We start from the raw sequence: 19,166 nt of genomic DNA, 5'->3' as shown, positions 1-19,166 counted from the left end.
AGAGACTGATACCCAGCTGGGCTGTATTATTGGAACTTGCAGTTTGTGCTTCTGTTGGCCTTCTGGTCTAAAGATGTGTCCTGAATATTAGGGATCAGAATTCACTGAAATACAGCAGTGTGTGGAGGCGGGGGCCAGTTAATCTGCTGGACTGGTTTTGACTAGTGACAAACCTCTTATTAAGAAGGTAGAAAGGAAGGGACTGTCACAGAAGTAAATACTCTGTTTTTATGAATGATTTCTCTACAGAATTTGTTTCCAAAGGGAAAACCATTGTTCATATCCCATTTGTTGATTAGTATGTGTTTAATGTCTTGGTCTCTCCTGTGGAAGCCCTTCTTCCTGTGCCCTGGAGTGGGTGTAAGCATCTTTCTCCAACTTTTTCATGGGTGCTGTTGGATTTTGGCACCCTGTTTTCTCAACGTTCAGCCCAGGAACCATGATTTTCACTCCTTCATCAGGTAGGACCAACATTAAGGGGTATGCTGAGAAACGTTCCGAGGCAGGATAGGAGGTGGGATGGGCTGGACTTTCTCTTCCAAGCACATGCTCAGCAGGTGGGGAAGAAAAGCCTTATACCCCTGCTGGAAAGAAGAGATTTGTGTGTATTTTTGATGCAAATGTTATAGTCCATGCTCTGTGAAGGCAGCTGGCAGCTTCTTGGGAGAAGAATGTGCTTGTCTGTTCTTTGGTATCGAGTTTCCTGCAGCTGCTCTGAGGGAGAGACAGTGAGCTGCAAGACTGTCTCCCCATAAAACCAGGCATCTCATTTGAGGAGAGATGTTGCATGTTGTCACTGTGGAATCTGGGACAAGCACAGAGCTCTTGCCATACATGACTGTCCCACTGTTTCATCCTCAGCATATATTCTGTGATGGAGACTGGTTGGTTCAAACTTGCTCACATGTGACAATTCACTTGGAACTTTATCAGAGAGGTTTCTTATTGAGGCCAAGAGACGTTGTGTGCCCCAAAGGAACTATTAGGATCTGCTTTTAGGATAGATACCCAGCTTTGCATGTGAAAAGGGGCCATATCTGAGAAAGTGGCCCCAGAGACAGCATGGAGGACTGGAAAGGGAAGCATTAACTGGGCTGCAAGGGCATGGGCAGCGAGCTTGCCACATGAACTCACTCATGAAAATGGAAGGAAGAAAGAGAATGTGTTAGTCTAAAAATCGGGATGTTTTAGCTTGCATTTAGGGTTTGGATACTTATTTTGATATATTAATGTTCCTGACCAACTCTAACATACCAAGCAGTGAAACTACAGTGTGATAGCTTAATTCAGAATAAGTTGAGAAGTACAGTTTCCTAGTTTTGCTTCATTACTTTCACTGTTTTTTTCACCCTCTCCATCATGCTAGGAATGGGAATAGTTGCCTTGCAGATTAAGGCAAAACATCTGTTTTAATCAGAGCTGCATTTGACTCACAGATTGTCCCAGACGGTGGAAATGATAAAATGGAATTCAGAAAAGGGTTCCGCTAAGTTACAGGCTTTTAGATATTGGGGAAACAGGAATTAGAATATAGGGATGATCTCAATGAAAGGCCTTAATACTGATAGTAAAAGCTTGTGTGGATAAGTTAGTGTCCTTTGGAAAGGAGAGCAGGGCAGGGGTAAGTCCACTGTTTCAGGAAACCAGGGATCCTGCAGAGAGCTGAAAGTAGGGAGCTAGTTGTTGTCTTAATTCAGCAGTGCCCTGGAGAAAGGATTTAGCATCTGATGCAGTCAGCTTTGCCAGGAGAGTGATCAGGAAGGTTAAACCCCAGGTAAAGATGTGTTCTTCTCTGAGAGATTGGTTACAGACAACAGGGAGCACCTTGACAAGCCCAGCCACATGGGGTGCAAAGCTCCTCCAGAAGGCCGAGTCCTCAGGCCTTTGAGGCACATTCATTTCCAGAAAGAATTAAAAGGCCTTCTAGTCCAGTCCCAGGTATTCAGATGGTGACCCAGCCAGGTAATAGTATTTTGAGCCAAAAATGAGATTAGGCCATAAAGTTAGGGGATGGAGTTTTTGGTTGACGTATTAGCAATAATTGAAGACAGTCACAGATCAGAAGTTTGAAAAATGTCTTTAGCCATGATTACAGCATTGGAATCAACATGTAGTAAGTTATGGATGTTAAAGTTTATATACGTTTATCAGAGTTCAGTCTTGCAACTTCGTAGACACAAGTATCTTTTTTTTTTTTTTTTTTTTTTTTTTTTTGTAAAACCAACTGCTAGTCTCAAGTCTCCTGACTTAAATGCAAGTACACAGGCAGACTTCCCTTCAAAAAATGTGGGGTGGGTTACATGATTTTCAGAGCTCTTTTCAGAGTTGAGTATCTTTTCTTTTAAAAGAAACAAAGGAAAAAAAGTCTTTTTTGTTCCTGGAGAAGAAATGATACATCTTCCACCCAAAAGAAAGAAAATCCTGCAGCCCCCAACCACCTCAACACTAATTTGGTTCTCTCAAGGAGAGAGAAATTACTCTATCTTTATTGAAGGAGGTGGGCAATGCCCATGGGAAGGTTACTAGCCTTTTTTATTTTCTATTGGTGAAGACTAGTACTAGTATTATTTAGCAGATCCTGTGCCTTTAGGGAGCACTGATTTAGCAGGCCAGGGGTAAGGAAAACAGCTATGTGCTGATAAGTGGTATTGACGTGCTTTCTCAGTGTTATAGCAATAGAGAATGGTGGGGACTGTGGCAAACTGAAGAGCTCCTGTCCGACCTACAGGGAGCAGCTATTTCAGCCGATTGTGGCTGTGCAGTATTTCCTGATCTTCCCATTTTTCAGAAGCTGGGAATTTGGATTTTTATATGAAAAATTCTGATTTTTTAAATATTGGCAACTAAATTTATAACAAATTTTAAGTGAATTCAGGCCCAACAAAACACATGGATGGACTTGATTTGGCCCACTGGCTCCCAGTTTGTTACCTGTGCTTTATAAGATTTGAAATGAAAGCCATCCATGTTAGCTTAACTACAGATGTCTGGTGCCACTAGAAAATGCTCTTGCTAAGTATAGCCAGTAGCTGGATTGCTTCTTTCCCCTTTTTCTCCCCCAAAGAAATTTGTTGTGATTCTAAATGTATTTGAAATGTTGATTGCATCTTTACATTTCATGGTGTCTTAAGAGAAAGAGAAGTTAGTTGTGAATTTCAAAATGAGTTTTATGTTCTCCCAATTTAAAGAATATAATGCTTTGAACAATTTCATTTAAATTCCACAGCCTGAAGGGCCTTATTTATAGTTTTAGTTCTTGGCATAATCACTTTTTTTTAGATGGTGTGCAGTTCTGATCTTAGTCCAAGACATAATTAGGAAAGCAGGCATTTGTGGGGAGTAAGGTATGGAATTTCCTAGTGTCCACTAGAGCCAAGTATTTGCATTATCTTCTGTTTTTAGTGATCTGTGAATTGACTCTGTTTTGGAGGTGTGAAACAGTAAGTATACAGAGAAAAGCTATTCCTGATGTCAAGATATCAGTTAGGAGCCTTTATGGGGTGTTGGGTCACCCTTGCCACATAACCTCCTTTCTAGGCTGAGGGTGGAAAAAAACAAAAGGAAGTCTGACTGTAAGCCAATAGCTTTTATTCCAATTTCAGAATTTGGGGGCTAGGGGAAGATTTAGGTTATCTAGCATGTTACCTTCTTGGTGTCAGACAAGGCTGCGCCTGAATTATTCCAGACGTACGACTGTGGATGGGATTCTGGGTTTTTCATGAAGAAGATTCTGTAACCTACCCTGCTGATCAGATAGTTCTTTGTACATCTTTCCTTATGGAAATTCAAACCAGCTTTCTTTGTTTGGGGTGTACTGGAGAAAGAACAGCTGGTCACCTTCCGTGTATTTGAAAACCACAGTGAAGTCATCCCCCTGGTGTTTTTATTTCAGTGATAAATAATCCCACCCACTTAAACCATTCTTCATAGCTCTTGTTTTCCAGCGGCTTAATCATTTTCACTGCTGTTCTGTTTCTCAGCTTCACACTCAGTTTAGTTGCCCAAACAGAACATTGGTGCCTTATTCACATTGGTGCTTTGTGAAATCCAAGCTCAGGATGGGGTTATGGGGAAAAATTCTTATGTGCTCAGCTCCTCCTATCACTTAAAAATATAATGGTACTTTTAAAAAATGGTATATCATTTTGAGAGTTATTCAACTGCCACATGATTTTTTTTTCTTGGTGATAGTCCTCTATCATACCTTTTGGTTTTTTCCCTCCTGTGTCAAACACTTGGTGCTTATTCCTGAGGTGTTTACTATCATTTCTGAGCTTATTAAAGATACTCTTCAAGACCAGCTCTTAACCTTCTGAGTGGCAGCTATCCTTCCCTCCCAATTTTGGATTCTCTTTTTGTATATCTTGGACATCACCTTTATTTCTGACTCACATTATCATTAAATGGTGCAGACTTCAGTTTAACCACTGGCCAGGTGACGGCAGCAGTTGCTAAGTACCACTTTCCCATTGCTGTTTGAGGGCTAATTTGCAAACAAACGTTTGAATCCTCCAGTGAGGAACTCTGGGGAATTTTGGCCTATTGTCTTCCCTCTGGTTCTTTGGTTCCTCCCCGAAATTTAGCTAGGACCACAGACACCTCAAGGACTTTCTGTGTTCTAAAAGGCTAGGTCCACAGGTCTCAATTGACCAAGTGCTGTGTTTTGCACAGTCAGAGGTCTGACAAAAGCAAACCATTATGACTGCATATCTGATGTTTATATCATATAAAATTTCAGTCAAGAAGATTCAAAGAAGCAGTCTTCTGTTTGTACATGATGTAGACAAAATTGGCTGCTCCAATTAGATAAAATATTGCCATTGGATTACACTAACATGAGCTCGTCTGTTGTAAAAAAAAAAAAAAAAAAAAGTTTGGTGTTTTTCTCTCAAGAAGAAAGCATGGTAAGTCTGGACAGCAGCAAAAGCTTTTGTAAAAACCAAACGTGTTCATTTAGAGAGTATGTAACTTCTATTTTCACTGTTTATAAAAAATAATTTTTCACTGTGATGCTCCCTGTTAATACATTCTATGAGGGAAAAGCCTGTGGAACACAGTAGTTATTGATGTCATTATCTTTGTTTCATCTTTAAGTTTGTCCTTGGTGGGATTTGGTGGAATAGTGAGCACTGGCAGACTGTAGCAGTATGCTGTATTTTTACATTAAAAATGTTAATGACATATGATTTGTACATAATTCTGTGAATAGGTGATAGTAGATCACAGCTGACATTTGCAAAATGTTTTTGTACCTTAGAATTTCTCTGTCAAATAAAATGTTTTGTTTTAAGATTGTGGTGATGCATCATTTTAGAACATCTTTTCTGTTTCCTGACTAGCTGGGGTTCCTAGCACAGTTCTGTGAGGGCTCTTCCTCAGGCTGAGGAGGTGAGGATGGCCAGCATTTATCGCACTTTAGAAAGAAGGAACCTGCTGCCTGAGACCATTTCCCTCGTCCTCCAGTGGGCAGTTGCCTATTACCTGTGTGCTGTCAGGAGGTCTCCCTGTTGCAGCAGTGTTACTTGTGTCAGGAAGAAATTTGACTCTTGGAACAAATGGACTTTTTTTCAGAAATTTGAAAAAAGCTACTGAAATTTGGAAGCCACACACAAATCTCTCGTCATTGAAGCAGAAAAAGAGATGCCTGTTCATTCTAACAGCAGACATTTTCTCTTACCTCCCTGTGCCCCATGCTCTATGAGTTAATTTCTTGGTGCCCATCAATGTCAGGGTCAGTTCCCAGCTCTGCTACTGTTGCTGTGACCCTGTGACTGTAAGACTCTGGTCCTCAGTTTCTGATCTGTAGAATGGGTCAGTGAAAGGCTTTACTTCAGAGGGTGGTGAATTAAACTGGGTGATAAATACAATGTTCTACTGTTTTACAGGTACATAGTCAGTGTTCAGTAAATGACAGGTATCCAGAAGAACACAATGAGTGTTAAGGATAGAGAATACAAGACTTTTGGCCATTGCCCAGAAAGAATATGATCCAAATTTTGGGTTTGGGGAGCATAAGAGATTTTAAAAACTGTATTTTCCTTGTTTACTTGTTCCTTCTCATATTCCCCCAGGATGTTAAGGTGCTCAGGTGCTGCAACATGCCCCTTTTGGGGAGCCCAAGGAAAATGGAAGGAGTAGTAAAAAGTTTTGAGGGAATCACTGTTAGTTGCTGAGTGGGGGAAATTCAGACAAGTTCCTGGCTCCTAAACTTGGCATATCCTTTATTTTTTCTGTCCATGTTCACCCAGGATGGTGCTTGTCTTTTTGCCTGTTGATTTTTTCTTTCTCATGCTCTCTGTCACTTCTGCTTATTTCTAGGAGCCAACATTTGAGCGCCAAGTGATTTACGTACATCATCTCATCTATCTTCACAGCTACCCTGTGAAGTGGGTAATCTAACTGTCCCCGTTTTACAGAAGAGGAAACTGAGGCTCAGAGAGGTTGTCACTCATGATCTCACAGCTGGCTAGTGGCAGAGGTGGCATATAAGCTATGACAAATCCCTACTGAGACTACCCATGTATCCCCTTGGTGAAGGTCTAGCCATCCAGTTAGTGGTGGACTTGAAAATGTGTGGTTAAAGGCAATAGAGAGCTTTCCTGTAAATGGGTGGCAGAGAGGAAGAAATGATAAGACAGCCTCTGAATGTTAGCATGGCTGGTTCCTGTTCTAAGTGATTTTCGTGTCTTTTCTCACCATAACCCGACATGGAAGGTACTATCAGCATCCTCATTTTTGAGATTTAGAGGCCCAGAAATTGGGTAGCTTTGCCAACGGCACAAAAAAGGAATTGGCAGTACTGGGCTTGAAATGTCCCATTGAAGCATCATTACTCCTAATCTACAGGCTAAACTGTCCTGCAGTATAGTTTAAGGGGAAGGAGTAACCTCAAGTAGGAAGTTATGGTGACTTGATTCTGTTCTCAATCCAAATGTTCAGAGTAAATCTGATACAGAGTTTAAGCAAATAGATCTCAGTTTGAAGAATCTCATTAGGCAGATGCTGTAATAAGTGAATTCCTCTTCCTTTTTCTTTCATTAAATAAAAGTTGCAGCTCATTCTTTGTAGTACTGGAAAAAAATCATCTTTGGACAGCATGAGAAGCCCTCATTTTTACCCCAGTGTTAGAAAGTGGAGTCTGTTTTCACAGTTGCATAGGGTTCTTTTTTTTTTTTGTCTTTTTCATGACCGGTACTCAGCCAGTGAGCGCACCAGCCATTCCTATATAGGATCCGAACCTGCAGCAGGAGCGTCACTGCGCTCCCAGCACTGCACTCTCCCAAGTGCGCCACGGGGTCGGCCCGTTGCATAGGGTTCTTATAGTCCCCAACATCTCTGGGGACTTGCCACTGGTTTTGCTTTGTTTTAGAAATGCCAACTTGAGAAGAACAAAGACCAGCCTTCTCTTGCAGGCTATTAGAAAAAACTGGTATTTTGCTTCAGTTGAATAAGAAATTGTAGGTGATAAGCTAAGCAGGTAAAGGATGGGGGGAGACATGAAATGTATCTTTACTGGCCTGGGCATAGTGGGTCCTCAATAAATGTTGCCCACTCCTACTCACAGCCACAGGAACAGTTCCTGTCCTCACTGTCCACAGGAACAAAATCAAGCAGCCCAAGAGGAGGGTAGGTAAAGGATGTAACGAAGGGGAGGGATGGACACAAACATGGCAAAAGTCCTTTTGCAATGAGAGAAAATGCAAATGGGGTCTTTAGGATTAAGGGAAAGTAATGTAAGATCAATGAGCTTGGCTCCCTGACCTCTTTCTAGAGGGGACCTTGCACCATCTTTCACAGGTGATACAACCTTCCTACAGCATTTATCCCAAAGTATGTGCTGGGGACACAGGACACAGCTGTGGACAAGGCACACACATAATCCCTGTCCCCCTGACTCCACTTCTTCCTACATATGGAATTGTAGGCAAATCACCTAAATGTTCTGAGCCTCGATTTCTTCATCTGCAAAATGGGATGAATACCCACCACACAGGGATATTGTGAGGACTGAGTAAGGTGGAGGACATAAAGCAACCAGGGCTGTGCTTGGTAAGTGCTGGGCCCTTGGTAAATAGTAGCTATAACTGTTCTGTGGACAAGCAGGTCTTAGGCTCTTTGGGGGCCATGGGGAGATGGGTGGGAGACAGCTCAATGCTCGCAAAGAGTGTTAGCCCAGGGACTTTGTTAGGTGCCAAGTTAAATTATCTCTGTTCCCTAAGAGAAGAGGTTGGGTCCACGCCTGGCTGTTTTGGTGGTGGTCCAGGCAGGAAGAGGTAGGAGTTGAAGAGACAGAAGTGCTCTTAGCAAAATTAAATTGACATTAACTCCGGGGTTCTTAACAGTTGACCACACATAGACTGTGACAGTTGACCATGCACCTGAGATCTGCTAATGTTCTATTCACCAGACTCCTTTTTTCCTGGTCTCCTTTTAGTCCTGATAGAGACACATTTTTCTGAACTTGCTGCAATATCCCTGTGCCAGGCAAATGACCACATCCCACTCTGGATATGAACAAAGGCAGGGGTTGTTTCTCAAACCGACTATCAGTGCAAGGTCAGGGGAATTTTCTGAGTTTTAGAAGTTGGTGGGGGGTTGGAGATCAAATAATAGTCCTACAGGATGACATGGCTGTGCCTGGTCTTTTCCACTCTTGCTGGTCAGAAACATTCCAGGGAGTGGGCGGGCATCAGCTTCAAGACAAACTGTAGATGTTTCCCACCAGGCTGTGCAAGGCCAGGCCAGAGGGAACTTGTAGCAAAGAAAGGCGGGAGCATGTCTGGCATCCAAATACAAATACAGTCAGATCCTTCCTTTGGTTTTATATCACTGAAGGTAAATGTACTTCAGTATTCTGCACATATGTGTATAATTATGTGTTATTGATGAGATTGTTATTATTATTATTATATTGGCATTATTAGCATTGTGATTAAAACGGGGGCTTTAGTCTCTGGAATCCTGAACTTAGATATCAGTCTGCCACTTTCTGTGTGACCCTGGGCAGATGGCTTGCCCTGTTTAGGACTTAGTTTCCCCATCTGGAAAATGAGTAATAGTTCAGTATCTACTGGGCTGTTGTGAGGCTTGAATGTGAGGCCAGGTGAAGTTCTGGGCACAGAGCCTGGCACACAGTCCGAGTGCCTGTGGAAATGATGTGGTCACCAGGGGGAGGTTAAGGGGTGTACAGTTATAAAGTGGGATTCCACCTGTATGTCTCCCTCAGCTCTGGCCTGGGTAGCTGATGACCCCACTTGGTAGCTGGGTAGCTAACCAAAGTGGAATTCCTGTCTCCTAGAGGTCTCAGTTCAGCAGGGCCACTGGGAATGGCCTTCAGAGGAGATGGATACTTGATCAGATGTTACTCCCTATGTGAAACCACCAGTGGCCCTGGAGGTGAACACCAAAGTTCTTACATGGTCCCTTCCAACCTCTCCTCTCTGTGTGCCTTTCTTCTCTCTGACTATACTAGACTTTTTTTGAGATTTCTTACTCTTGTAATTTCTTGTAAGAAATTCCTGCCCCAGGGCCTTTAAACATTCTGTTTCTTCTGCCTCCATCCCCCCTTTGTGGTGAAAGTTTCCCTGACCATTGTCCACCTCCAGTCTAGGTCCTGAAGTGTGTCTTCAGGAGCAGTTATCTCGGCTTGTGTGATTATGTGATGGACCCTCTTGCCTACAAGAATGGCTGCTCCTTGAGGGCAGGCTGCATCCCTTGCACAGGACTTGCATCTGGGCTTGACTCGGATTTTACTGCTTTAACCAGCTTGGGACCCCAGCCCTACCACTGAGCAGTCACTGGGTCAAGTCACCTCATTTCCCTGGTTCTTAGTTTTCTCATCTGTCAGATGGGGGTAAAAAGTGTACCTACCTTATGGGGTCGTTGTGAGGATAAAACAGGCAGAGGGGTTAGCTTGGTGCCTGGCATGTGGCAGGTGCTCAAAAACAGTATTTGTTTCAGCTGACATCAAGAGAGACAATAATAGTTACTAGTAAATTTAAAAAGGTTTTCTGGAGTAGAAAATTGAATCTATTCCTTATTTTGCAAATTGGGATAAGGCTCCTGTATTAGTCCATTTCAGTTGTTTATAACAAAATACCCGGAACTGGGTATTTTATAAAGAAAACGAAATTTATTGCTTACAGTTTCAGAGTCTGGGAAGTCCAAAGTCCAGGGAACATCTGGTGAGGGTCTTCTTGATGGTGGCTTTACAGCAATGCAGGGGTCTCACATGGGAGAAAATGGTGGAGCAGAGAGAGAGACTCTCGTGCTTTCCTTTTAAAGCCCTCAGATCCTCGCCCCTGACCATCTGGCCAAACCATTATTAATCTATTCATTAGGGCATGGTCATCAGAACCTAATCACTTCTTCAAGGCCCCACCTTTCCATTACCATAATAAGATTTCCTACCCTCAACAGTTACAATGGGGATTAAGTTTTAATGACTTTGGGGGCCATTCAATCACTGCAGCTCCTATCCATTTACCATGATCCCCAGAGTTGAGAACCACTGGGCTGTCCCACATATTTCTCCCTGAATGGCTCTCAAGGGTTTACTCCCTGTGGGTCCTGTCTCCAGACCAGATATTAGATTCCTATAGACATGGGGTTGGTTAGTGACATAGGCTATGTTAGAATCACTCCTGTGTGTTGGATGCTGGCTACTGTACCAGCCCCATGCCGTTGCTTGAGTTCACCTTACCCTCCCAATGGGGCTTCAGAGTTTAGGTAACGTTCCACCTCCAGGATGTGGCTTAGGTTGGATTCAAACCCAGGTAGTTCCCACACCAGTCTCTGTCTTTTCACTCCATGGCTCAGCCTTGCTTCTCAGGTTTTCCTCTAACCCAGATTATGAGAGCAGAAAAGACTTGCTTCCAAAGAAGCCTTTTATTAGCTTCTTGCAGAGCGTTGCTTAGGCCTGAACGATAAGACCAACACCTTAATCCTTCCCCAGGGGCCTCCATCCCCTAGGTGAGGACTGCACCAAGTTAGTGCTCCATCATCTGGATGCTCCACACTTTTCAAATGCCAAAAAAGGTGTGTGTGTGTGTTGGGTGAGGGGGGGTTGGCGCATCCCTACAGTGCATTACTACAGGCAGAAGAATTGAGTTGTCTCTTCCAGTAATTCCATTTCTAGCGTTTTATCTTTTTTTTTTTTTTTTGTCGTTTTTTCGTGACCGGCACTCAGCCAGTGAGTGCACCGGTCAGTCCTATATAGGATCCAAACCCGCGGCGGGAGCGTTGCCGCGCTGCCAGCGCAGCACTCTACCAACTGCGCCACGGGCTCGGCCCTCTAGCGTTTTATCTTTAGGAAATACCAGAACTTGTGTCAAAGTTTATTGTGCAAAAGACTTTTTAATCACGAAGCATTATCTTAATACTGAGAAATGAGGAGCAAACCAAGTACCAGTCAGGATTAATTATAAGAAGAGGGCACATTCATACCACAGACAAGTGGCCTTTGACAATCAGGTTGTAGAAGAATATTTCATGATAAAGGATAAGGTTCACAGTATGTTAAACGAAAAATAAAGCACACAAATAACAGTGGTTATCTCTGGGTGTTGTAGTTCCGGGTGGATTTTATCTCTATCCTTCTTGGTATTTTCTACCTTGTTTTACGTTGAGTGGTATTACATAATTGGGGTTTACAGTGACACACAGCAGATGCTCAGGAAGTGTTCAAGGCATACAGTGGGCACTATGTGGTCGGGGCTGGTGGTCACAGTGTCTTGCTCTCGCCCTTGGTCGTGCCTTCTTGTGTCAGTTGCTTTTCCCAACTGCACTGCCCAGCCCCTTGCCCCTGCCCTTGCCATTGCTCCCTACTTGGTGGCAGTCATAGCTCATCATCTGCCCCTCCACGGGGGATCTCCTGCAGATACCCCGGCTCTCCCAACTGATGATTTAGTGAAGTAACTGCCCCGGTCCCATCCCATCCCGTCTTCCAGAGTTAGGGGAGATGGAGCTGAATTCAGGAATGGGCCCTAATGAACTGACTATTTCAAGGAGAAAAGGTTCCTCGGCCTCTTCACTAGTTTCCAAATTCTGTGGATAGTCACCCGCATTTTCTGCCCGTCCCCTCCCTCACCAAAGCACAGTCTTGGGTGTATCATCTCTTCCCCCAGTAGACTCCTAACCTGAGTCCAGCAACCAAGTCCTGCTCCCCTCCACCAAGCCAGCTGCAGGGCCAAGCATGGCATGGATGGGTGGGAGGAGGTAGGCAGCTGCGTATATAAACCCTTGCCAGATTAAATCGATGTGTTGTTGCTAGTCTGCATATCCTACTTGCAAATGTGTTCTGCTTCCTAGAAACCTTGAATTATAAAACAGAGGAAGTCAAGGAATTTGCCATTAGTAATAATAAAAAGGCACATTGCCTTTGGCTGTGTACAGGAGACTCAACCACTGCATCTGTTTCTCACTCAGCAGCCATGTGGTTTGATGTTTCCAAACCACAGCTCCCATCCTGTCACATCTCTGCCTGAACTTTCAGCATGGTCTGATGTCTTCCTTGGCCATTGAGACCCCTCTAGCTTCCTTCTCCCCGTCCCACCCCCTTACCCCTACCTTTCCATGGATTTCTGGCAGTGTGGCCTGTGGTCTCTGCATCTGGGCTTCCACCCCTCCTGTCCTCTCATCCTTCCCCTGCCTGGGTCCCCACTTTCCCACAGGATGCCTCCATCTGCCTGGGCCAGTGCTGCTTTTAGTACTCTCACTTCATCCTGCTCCCTACCTGCCCAGAGAGGGGTCTGCCTTTCTCTCTCATCAGCTCATGAGCTCCCTGAGGTCAGGGACTGTATCTGTCTTGGTGACAGTCACCACTGTTCTTCAGAGCCTGGAATAATGTGTGACATGTAGTAGATACTGAAATAATTGTTAAATTGAATCTAATGGAAAGAAAACTTTCCTCTTTGACAAGGCTGCTTGGGTAGAACATCAAGGGTCGACTTATGGGTCTGAAGTGCCTGCTGAGCTTTGGGTTCATGAGGGAGTGGAAGCCCTTTGCTTAATACTTAATAAACTTAATTACTTAATAAACACAGCTGGCTGTAGTAGGGATCTTCCTATGGAGGAGGGAGGAGGGAGATTGGAGGAGGGAGAATAATGTAAGAAGTTCTTGGTGGAAAGGTGGAGGACTAGGGGTCTGGACACAGGGTTTGCTCTTGGAAATGTAGTATAGGGGACAGTGCATGTTCCCTGAACAGGAAACCGACAGGTCATGAGGTCCCGGGTCTGGGGTCAAGGAGTCCCCTTGAAGCTGTGGTGGAATGAAGTTGCAGCTGTTGGAATGAAAATTGGTTTGCTTAAGATGCTCAATTTCTGGCCCAAAAGGTGGGCTGCAGGCCAGGAAGAGGCCATCCAGCACTGCGAGACTGAGTGAGCACTTGTGACAGAAGGCAGGAGTTTAGAGAAGAGAGTCCCAGCTGGGTCCAAGTGAGTTCTAAACACTTGTTGTGGTCATGGGCACCTGGACTGGAAGATGTACATCCCAGTGGCTGCTGTAGGACAGATGGCCTCCCAGGGAACTCTCAGCCCCCACCCCCTCCTGTGAGATGGAATGTGGGTGGCAGTTAGAACTCATCCCATGGTGTCCACTCAAATCCCTGGTCCTGCCACTTACAGAGCGCCTGGGCAAGAGCCTTAGCACCTTGGGTTGATGCTCTTTCCTCTAAACAGGGGCCAGACTGTAACCTCCGGGGTCTCTCCTCTGACCCAGGGCTGGCTTCACCTCTCTGAGCTTCAGTTTCTTCATCTGAGAAGTGGGCTGGAGCAGGCCCTACTCCTCTTAAAGCTGTGTGAATGTTAAATTCCATCAAGTACCTGAAATGCATGGCTGGCACTCGGAAGAAACTGATGAATTTTTTATTTTTAGCGTCAGGCTTTACACTTTCATAAAAGCCCAGAACTACCATTTAGGGCATTCTTTATCCCTAGTTTTATGAGGTCCTGAGGACAGCAGGCGTTTATTTGTTGAATGAATGAATGAATGCAGAAAATAGTTTTATTTAGATTCCCATGTTTATTTGTGCACGGATGACCCGGGCCACTGCTGGCCATGCTCCTTCAGGCTCAGCGTCCCCTACACACCGGCGAGTGCTGAGAACCTGCGGGTGCCCGGGGGTCCGCGCGGCCCGTCCTCATTCTCACCTCCACCTCTCACCTTCACAGGAAAGTGAAGCTTGGGCGAGACCTGACTCGCCCAAGATCAGGCTAGCGGCGGGGGTGGGGGCTCCCGGGGGCTCCCCGCGCAGGCTCTGGCCCTCGCCCACTAGGGCAGACCCTGCCACCCTGGTACTAGAGTCTCCACTGTCCCCTCTCGCTCGGATCCCTGTCACTCGAGCGGTCCCGGGGTTTCCGCTGCGCGTTCTGGGCCAGGAGAGCAGGAGCCAGGAGCGGGCTGCGCTTCCCTTTTCCGACCTGATAAATTCTCTCCACCCCAGTCGGGGTTAGGTGGCGGGGGGTACCCCCGGGGCCCCACTGCCCTCCCCCTCCCTTCCTTACCTTCCGGGAGACCCGGGCGGAGCGTGGGGAGCGGGGGTGCCGAGCGGTGGCCGGGCGTGTCGGCAACCAGGTCCTGCGCCACCCGGCTCGGGCGTCCCCGGGGGTCCCCAGCCCGCCTCCCGCCCACGTTGCTGGCCGGGTCTCCCCGCCCCCGGCCTGGCCCCGCCCCGCCCCGGGGAGCCGCCCCCGCCTCCCCCGCAGCCCCCGCCAGCACGGCCGGTACCGCGGGGAGCTCTCCAGCCCGGCGGGGCCGAGTCAGCGCGGGGCGCCGAGGTGAGTGCCCCGCGCCCAGACCCTCCCGGGCTAGACACTCGCTAGACCCCGCTCCGCGGGACACTCTCGGCTGGATTCTCCCTTGCCTTAACCCACTCACCCTGAGCTGGACCCCCACTCCCACCCCCATCCCCACCTCCCCAGTCACCCTTGCCTGGGGCACACGGAGCGCACGGGGGCGCACTGGGCGCAGGTGGGCAGTGTCGCCGCCAGCCCCGACCAGCCGCCGCTCTCGCCGGAGACCCCGACTTCGGTAGTCCAAGGTAGCACTTTGGCGAAAGTTCCTGGAGCCACTTCCGGGGAGGGAGGCGCCACTTGTCCTGGGGCGCGCCCCTTTCCCTGACTTTCTTCTCCAGCCACGCCGGTCGCCCGCAGGTCAGCGTCGCGTCGGACGCTGCTAGTGGTGGCTCGCAGGGCCTCCGGTCACTTCTCGGCGGGGAGCCGGGCTCTGAGCACTTGGGGCGGCGGGCGCCGCCCCTGGCCCGCCCGGGCCCTTGTGCTGGCGGCTGCATCTTTTAAATTGAGCGACCTGACGATCCTGGGATAGGAGGTGAGAGTGGCGGACCGCGAGGGGTCAAGGTGAAGCTGGTTCCTCGTAGCCAGAGACCGGTGAGCGCTTTTTTGAGGGTCGAAGTTAATTGAGCCGGGTGGAAATGGGTTCCCTTGGGCTTTGCCATAGTGGAGGGCTGCTCTCGCACTATCAGCAGCCTCCTCATGGGCTTGAATTTTGTGGAAACACCAGCTTGTTCCTAGAGGACTAGGTTTGCTCGATCTATTGCCTGGACCAGGCTTGCTTCCAGCACTGGGCAAGGATGTGAGAACTGCCAAACAGTAGTTGTCCTTAATGCACTGGCAGAAACTTATTTTTAAGCATTTCATGCACTACCCAGGTGTAACCACTTTCTTCCCTTTGTCTTAACTATGTAGTCTTGGGCAAATCACTCCACCTATCTATGCCTCAGTTTCCTTGTCTGTAAAGTGGGAATGATAATAATACAAACCTTAAAGGATTGTATAAGGTTAGTAAAATAGTGACTGGTTCAAGATAATTTCTATGCGTGTGTTAGTTGCTCTTGTGTGGCTGACATCTGACTAACAGTGCATCTCCATCTCTAGCTTCCCGATGAGGTGGATGTGCAGGCTCTTGCTCCTTTCCCTTCTGCTAGGGATCTGGTGTTATTTACATAGTAGTAGACTTACCCCCTTCAACAATGGAAAACGGGTTTTGCAGTAACACCTCCCATGGTTATCCAGCCTTGTGCAAAGTATATCTCAGAATGTGGGATTAGAGATGACCTTTGTCAAGGACACTGCTGGGAAATGGGATCTTGGACCTTCTCTGGAAGCTCTGGGGTGTGACAGGATGTTTGCTTCTTGGGGCTGGTGAGGAGGGTGAGTGGATGAGGTTTCACTTGAATTCCTTCAGGCCTTGGGCCTCCTGAGAGGCTTACTTTCTGTGAGTGTGGGAGTCTATTTTAAGGGTCCAGGGGCCTGATCTTGTCCCTTTCTCCCTCACTCATTCATCTCCAGTAGACTGTCCCTTCCATGAGTGTAGTCTCCCTAGGCTGCACCAGTTTAGTTTCTTTCTTCTTGAACTCCACAGACAGGAGTTTTGAACTTGGGGCCCAGGAAACCTCCTGAAAGGTACATAAAACACTTGGAGCACAGGTATATATTTTTCCAGAGGGTTCCCTTTTCACGATATTCTCCAGGAGGCCTGCGCCCAGCAAAAGTGGACTCTGAACTGCTGGTGGGGAGATGCAGGTTCTCATACCCTGTCCAGGGCAGGCCAAAATTTTTAGGGAGTTCAGATGTTAGTGTGCACATGTTCCTTTGTGCCATCTCTCAGAGCACACCTGCCAGTGGAAAATTCAGGTCTGCCTTGATTTGAGAAAATCTGATAAAGAGGTCAATTGGGGAAAGAAGGCAGGCTGTGGGGCTAGGGACTGCCCCTAAAGGTGGGGCCTTTAGGATAGGATGCAATTCATGAAAATTTGAGTTCCAGTTGTCAGGAGACTTCTCAGGACTTCTGCACTTGCTGTTCCCTTTATCCAGCACCCTCTTCCATCACTTCTTCAGATGTCCAGCACTTTCTTGCCCTTCAGCTCAGATGTCTCCTCTGTAGAGATGGTTTCCCTAACCACTCAGTCCAAAGAAGCCCCCTTCCCGATCAGTTTCTGTCACATTCTCCCATTGTATTTGGTTTATGGAGCTTACCTGAAATGATCTTATTCATGTATTTATTTATGGGTTTATTGTCTGCGTCCACCAAGGAGAATGTAGGAATGTTGCCTTGCCCACCACTGAACCCTGGCCCCTGGCACTCAGTAGATTTTCAATAAATGTTCCTAAGTGACAGAATGAAGAAGCGCCCATTGAGTGACGTGAGGTGAGCTGGAGAGCTTTTAAGAGTAGTGAAATGCAAAGGAACTGGCAGTTCAGAGCTCAGGGTTGAAAATGACCCTTAAGGTCACATAGTTGCACCTGTAGATTAAATCAATATCTCTTCCTAGTTATTGCTTAACCCAAGCTTGAATCCTCTAGTAGCAGGGAATTCATTGCCCAGAAGACAGCCTATTCCGTTGAAGGAGAGACGTTGGGGGCAGAGAACTAGACTTAGTATCTGGACCCCCTCTGATGAGGACAAGATGTGGCCTCCAGGCTTCTGCATGCTACAGCTCCCGTCTGCTTTGTATCCTGACCATCCTTCATCCATCCATCAATATCCATCCCAGAGAGCTGTCTCTACTTCTGTGCCATCACTAAGGTCCCTGAGCCCCTGACCAATGTGCTACTGAGTCATGTGTCTCCAGAGGGGGCTTGTGTCAAAGAGGCATCAAGTGAAAAGGCCATTGCCGTAGCTTAGAAACCTTCAAGGCCAAGTTCTGTATTGTTCAGGCCCCTGTATTGTTCAGGTTCACCACACCTCACTTCACTCAATGGGTGCTTCTTCATTCTGTCACTTAGGAACATTTATTGAGAATACAGAACTGTATTGGGTGGGGTGTTTGTTTCACTCTTTTGTTCTTTCCTGGATTTTTCTGAATCATTCCTTAATCAATTTATTAATTGTGACCATAGTTATATTTTTAAAAAAGTAATCCTTGGACTCATTTTGTTAATGGTTTGTACAAATATTCCCTGATTCATATCAGCTCACATGTACAGGTTAAAACTTGGTTGAAAATGAAATGTTTTTAATATATGATTCTAATTTATTGAGTCAGTTCAAGTTTCTTCACTGGAGATCACCTGCTTGGTGGGTGGAGAGGGGTCTGCTGTGGAGAGATTTGGGGACAAGATCTCCTTTCTTCACTTTGAAAATTGTTCATTCCGTTATGAAAACGGGCACACACTTAACAAAAAAAGAGGACTGGGAAGACTGTTCTTAACTGAGGTCATATCTACACATGTGCCTTAGCCACTTAGCTCAACTCATTACTTCATTTATTCAAGAAACATCTATGGAGGGAGGGCAGCTCTGTGCCAGGCACTACCCTGATGCTGACCCACATCAGTCAAGAAAACTGACAGCATTCCTCCCTTGTGGAGTTTATATCCTAGTGGCAGAGATCTACTATAGAACACTAGATCTATAATATGGTGTCAGAGGGGAGAGAGATCAGTGTAACGAAGATGAACCTGGTAAGAGGATCCAGGATGGTGGGATGGAGGCAGAGCTGGCTTCGGTTAGGGAAGATGTCTCTGAGGAGGTGGCATTCGAGTAGAAACCCAGATGAATGAGGGAACAGCCATGTGGATATCTGGGGGAAGACTATTCCATGCATATGGAGCCCAAGGTTTTGGGGGAACTCTCAGTGTGGCCAGTCTGCTTTTGAGCCCTGGAAATGTTCTGTCTTACTGGGGAAGGGGCAGGGGAAATGCTGCAGTGTGGGCAGAACTCTTGCCTCACCCCAGGTCCTAGCACGTGGCTGGAGTAAGATCTTGGCATTGTGTGCCCTGATGGTCGACATGAAGTCTCGTGCCTTCCTTTACAGAGTGTGGGACCTGAGCACTGATGTGTTCTGAAACTGCCACCTGGGAAAGAGCATGAGCCTAGGGGGCACTGCTGGAGTTATACCCTACACATAGTAAGACTTACCTCACCCCCCCTGCCCTGGCCATGGACTCCTTCCTCTTTTGTGTCATTAGATTGTATCCACCTTATCACCTAAGGGGAATCACCTAGAGGGAAAGTAGTGAGCAGGACTTTGATGGAAAAAATGAGATGAAAATGTATAGGATCAGTGACCGGGAGGTGCATACTTCCCACTCTCTATTGACTGATTGATTGTTCAATTGGTGTTATTTAATTCTGTGTAAGTTTCCCGGGGATTAAGAACATGAGATCTGAGTTGTCTGACCTTGTGCCAGTAATGTAACCTTTCTGA

The sequence above is a fragment of the Cynocephalus volans genome, chromosome 11, assembly GCF_027409185.1.
Source record: "Cynocephalus volans isolate mCynVol1 chromosome 11, mCynVol1.pri, whole genome shotgun sequence".
NCBI lineage: Eukaryota > Metazoa > Chordata > Mammalia > Dermoptera > Cynocephalidae > Cynocephalus > Cynocephalus volans.
Note: the sequence above shows the minus strand (reverse complement) of the source record.